The sequence below is a fragment of the Quercus lobata genome, chromosome 4 (assembly GCF_001633185.2).
Source record: "Quercus lobata isolate SW786 chromosome 4, ValleyOak3.0 Primary Assembly, whole genome shotgun sequence".
In the NCBI taxonomy this organism is placed as follows: Eukaryota; Viridiplantae; Streptophyta; class Magnoliopsida; order Fagales; family Fagaceae; genus Quercus; species Quercus lobata.
The window spans coordinates 87,750,121-87,755,313 of NC_044907.1; the positions used below are offsets into that span (position 1 = coordinate 87,750,121).

General features: G+C 35.5%; 1 long non-coding RNA gene across 1 annotated transcript; it reads left to right on the top strand.

Annotated features, from left to right (window-relative positions):
- The first annotated feature begins 2,408 nt into the window (after positions 1-2,408).
- LOC115986743 lies at positions 2,409-4,636 on the top strand. Its single transcript, XR_004090855.1, has 4 exons — positions 2,409-2,661; positions 3,366-3,618; positions 3,897-3,983; positions 4,100-4,636. It is a non-coding gene; the product is annotated as an uncharacterized LOC115986743 (long non-coding RNA).
- The last annotated feature ends 557 nt before the right edge of the window (positions 4,637-5,193 follow it).

Sequence of the window (5,193 nt, forward strand, 5' to 3'; positions counted from 1 at the left end):
AGGTTAATCAACTTTTTTCTCTGTAAGTCACTGTCCTTTCTTCTTTTTCATGTGTACAAATATTAATGGATTGCCCACCATATATTTGATTAGAGTTGTCAATGAGACTCCTAGCAATTTGGCCAGAACAAACAAAGAAATGCAACAAAAAGCTTCTTGTTGTACTGGTTTATTGTTGTTTTCTTCCGTTTAAAACAATACTTCTCACTCCCTCAAATTTTCATTAAGCATAGAAACTCCACAAAGTGAAACACACACACACACAGAGTCAGAGCTTGGAATCAGTAGCAAAATGTGTGGAGAGGAGAGAGAGGCAGAGAAATTTGAGAGTGAGGTCTTGCAAAGTTTCCTCTCCTTTGCTTGAAAAAATGCCCTCAGTGATACTAACCCAAGTGTTCTGTCAAGCGGGTGGTGGCATCTCTGAACTCTTGTCCCCATTCTTGACTTGGGCCCATAGTTTGGGCGGTAGGATCAAAATCTTAGCTTTCTGGATATAATGTCCAGAATTTGGACTTTTCACTATGCCGTTTCCAATCCTGTACCCCACGCATTTTGTGCATCTGTTGCTTCACCAAATGTCTTCTCTTCTACATTGACACATGGTCCGCACCAGAATTCCACATGTTTTGGAAAAGCTCGGTCTAACCTTTGGTGGGGCTGCCTTTCTATCTCTTCTTCTCTACAGTGTTAGTGTCTGAGTTTGATAGTTAATAATTTTTCTCAATCCTCCTTCTGCTTCTAGTTTCCCAAATCTAAGGATTCTAGTACTTTGATCTGTAGAGTACGCAAACTCTGAATTCCTCCCCACCTTCCTCATTGCCTTCCCTGTCCTCATTTTAGAAATCCACAACTGCAGCCTCATTTTGTTTGCATGACAGGTTTTTCAAAATGAATAAAGTAGAATTCCATGAATTTATGATTGTGATTGAGGAAAAAATTCGTAAAGTTAATAATGTCACTAACTGTCATCAACAAATGGTGAAGATGCAAGAGACACGCACCATGAATTAATAATTGCAATTGAAGAAGAAGTTCAAAAAGGTATCAATGTCACTAATGGAAATCGACAAATATTGTGAATAATAGATAGTATTGAACACTTATTGTTCCAAAGTGGCCTTAGCCATGTGCTTCCATTGTTCTCCAATGTTAGGAAAACGTCTTACACCCCATCATCACATGTGACGCTTGTGCACAGGCATGGGTGAGATCTTAATAATATTTGAATCTCACTTAAAAGTGACACATCTTTTAGTAAATTAGATTTTTTGTTCTTTTCTTTATTTGGATTCCACCTAATTTCTTTTTTTTTTTTTCCGACATTCAGGAATTTAATAAAATATATGTAATGTCGATTTTGAATGGAAAGACTGGTATCAGCCTATCACTTGCGTTGCCCCATTGATCTATAATATTAACAGTTTAAATTCATTTTATACATAACATTGCTCGTTAATTATGGAAATTTTTACCATACGACTTTTGTGCTTTGGGCTCTTGATATTCTTGAAATTTTCCTGACTTATTTCAAATCATTACCAAGGCAAACCATCCATACTCAATTCACATGTTTGTCTTTTTAGTAATTAGACTCATGCAGGCAAACAACTGCGTAGACAAGGTTGAAAATTGGGGAAGGTAGCTTGCTTAGATTTGTAAACCCTGCGCTACTTGTTATCGTTGTTGGTGCATTAAGTCTAAAATTTATGTTTTGTCACATTTGCATTGTTGTTCTGTCATTTTAGCCTGATGAAATACATTTCATAGTGAATTGATAATACACCTTCATAGACATCCAAGTATATATATAGGGTTTTTATTTTATTGTATGTCCCCAAAGGCAAAGGCATGTCAAATGAAATTGCTTAGCTTTTGTACATGTTGTGGCAAATCAAAGATACTTTCAGGTGGAATTCTGAATTAGTTTGAAAACTCTATAGCCAAAATGATTATGAGAGAATTTTACAAATTCTTGTTTATGTTGCTGACAAACTCGTAAGGCCTCATTCCAAATCTAGGGCTTATTTGGTTGAAAAAGGATAACGGTTGTTGCATACTAGAAATTGTTGAAACCAAGTTGGAAGGCCCTTTATTAATCTTTACTGGCACATCCATAAGTGAAGACCCTGAGCTTTGGAACCAATTATGTAGGTTACAATTACCTTCTAAAATGATTGTCATAATATGAATTTTCTTCTTGTGATGGCAGAATTGAGAAGGCATCTGAGGACTTGGTCCTTTGAGTCAAAGATACTAAAAGAATTTTTTTATTTTTCTTTGTCTTTTTCTTTTTATCTAGAGAAATCTGGTTTGGTTTGATCTATACATTAGAACTAATTTCATTCAGCCTTACTTGATTCAGGCTTGGATGAAGAGCTAGACGAAGGGAGGGAGTTTTGGGGATCTTAAAGCACTTGTCATTGTCCTTTTTCTATATTTTATGGTATATTTGGACTTGCAGGAACAAGGAAAACTGTGAAGAAAGAGCCTTTCTCTGCCATTAATGTGGTCTTGTATTGTAAAAGTTTGATTTCAATGTGCAGGGTAACTTACAGTTCAAAAAACAAAGAAAAGTCTTGATATTAGCAAGATAAGCAAGTGTAGACCTTTAGAGAGAAGGAAATGCAGGGGATCCAAGCTTCTTTTGAAAAAATAGAGAAGGTGCATGTCCATGGCTGGTTGTTTCAGCTGAGCTTTTTCTTCCTTTTTAATCTTTTTGTGGGTATTCACAAATTAAACATGACACTGCCTCTAGTAGATATTGCCATAGATTTTCATGATTAAATTCTATTAACCGTATGTGCATGCATGCAAGCCATTACATATTATACATGAACAGAAGCTTAATGTAGATATTGAAGCTCCTAAGTCCTAACACCAAGAAAAGTGACTTTGTACCTTTTCATAGCTTTGTAAAATGAATGCTATTTACTTATAAATTGATAAGCAAAAGAATCTATTATTGATCTAGAAACTCCAAGAAAGCCTCCCTGACATACCATACATTCTCTAACTTCAAACTATTTGGATGATTGAAATGACAACCTCTTCTTAATAAAATGTGTATGTTTTTGTATTTAAAAAATCAATTTAAAAAAAAATGAAGGAAAAATCAGAAATGGGGATCATGAGAATGACACATATCAACTAAACAACAAAAATATATATTCCAGCTTTCCAAATGTTCCCTATTGGCTATTACATAGCATCTTCTAGTTTGTCCTGCATTTTCTTCATAGCATCTTCAAGCTTTGAGATTTCTCTTTGTTAGTATTATGAGAATTTACAAATAGGTGGTAGAGTTGGTCAATTGAGAGGCTGTGGTGAAGGACATTGAACAGTTTACAAATGTTTGTGTTTGACAGGTGGATGGATTCCCTACAGAGTCTTGACCCTAGCAACCCTTGCCCCTAAATTCTTTATGAACATTAGCTTGGATAACATGCAGCAAACTTTGAATCTTATACTCTTTGATGCTTGTGCTGTTTTGGTTCCTTCGTTTCAAAATGTACGAAAAAAGAAAGGCAAGACAAAGAACTTTGTGGTGTTTTGAATGCAGTAGAAATCATGTGTTGGAAAGCAAGTAAACATTGAAACTGGAAGCTTTTACTGCCAAAGGTATATAGATTTATTGTTCTATCCCATGTTCTTTTCTTACATTGAGAACTAGGTTTCTGGGTTGTCCTTATTTAAAAGTCCATAAGTACAAGCTCATTAGTACAGGCATGACACATTGACAGGTAGTTCAAACTAAATAAACTAGAATTCTAATTCTTATATATTTCCTTCTTGTCCTTTCCATATAATATGGTTTGCTTTATGTTAAAGTATGCAAAGGGGTTTTGTTTGTTTGAAACTGTTAACAGCTCTCTTTTTTTGTTTGATCTGTCCATTAGAACTGATTTCTTTCAGCCTACTAAATTCAGGCATGGATCAAGAGCTGGCTGATTAGTGGAAATTTAAAGAACTTAAAGTTCTTCTAGGTATCGTTTGTCTTTATTTTATGGTCTATTTGGTCTTGTAGGAAAAAGGCAAGGGAGATCCTTTCCCTGCCACAAATGTGATCATGCATAGTAAAAACTTGATTTCTCTGTGCAAGGTAGCTAACAGTTAAGAACTAAAGGATTGCATCCACAGTAGTAAAATAAGCAAAGTCCAGACCTTTATAGAATCTTCCAACTGGCAACCAATCCTGCTTGAGGAAAGCTGCAAGGGTAGAAGAACGAAATGGAGGGGATTCATTCTGTTTTGATTGTAAACATAAAGATGGGTCCATTTCTGGTTGTTTGAGCTGGACTAGGGAGGCTGGAATAGAAGTAACACAGAGGTGGCAGATCGAGCTGATGAAGGACATTCAGATGTTTAGGAACCAGTTGACAGATGTTTCGGGTTCGGAGAGGAGTTCAGACGTCTTCTGATAGAGCCTCAATCTCCAGCAACCATTGCTCCTATCTTCTTTATGAACTTTAGCTTCGATAACACAGTTGTTGAATAGAATAGTACAATAGTTGTTGATGATTCTGCTTTCTTTAAACGGCTCTGTTTTTACTAATTAAATGCCACGACAGTAGAGTGACGCCCTTTCATTAATTTGATAGTTTTCGCTTGATAGCTGTTGGTCCTTTCCAGTTGTCAATGCCTCATTTGCTCCACGTTAATATGAAGAAACTAATAATGCTTTTTAAGTGTCATATTTGTTTTTCTCTTGTCAAATTGCATGAGCAATTTGGTTTGATTCTTAGCAACCCCAATCAAAGAGGGTGTGATTAGAATGATGGTTGAATGTTCTGTCCGAAAATAAATCTCATAATGTAGTTATTGTGGCTGTGGCTGTGGCTGTGGATATTTTATGATTTATATGGTTTTTAGGAGCAAGTTTGATTTTGAAGGCTGTATGTTCAAGTTCAACCTAAATTCATTGTAGAATTTAGCTGAAAGTGAATGTTTAACTGCATGGAAGTATTAGAAGATGGCAGTCAAGAGAAATGGATTCATAGTGTCATTGTGTTGATGGAGAATAAAAACTTGTTACAAAAGCTCCTCAAAGATGATTGCATGTATTGGAGACTGGAACCTGTTTTTGAAGATATATGGGTATTAAGGAGGAATTTTGGTAACGTACTTAAATACGTAAATATAGGGTACTAGAATGGATAGTTAAATTAGTTTCAAATGCTGCTTCAGATTAAGCTA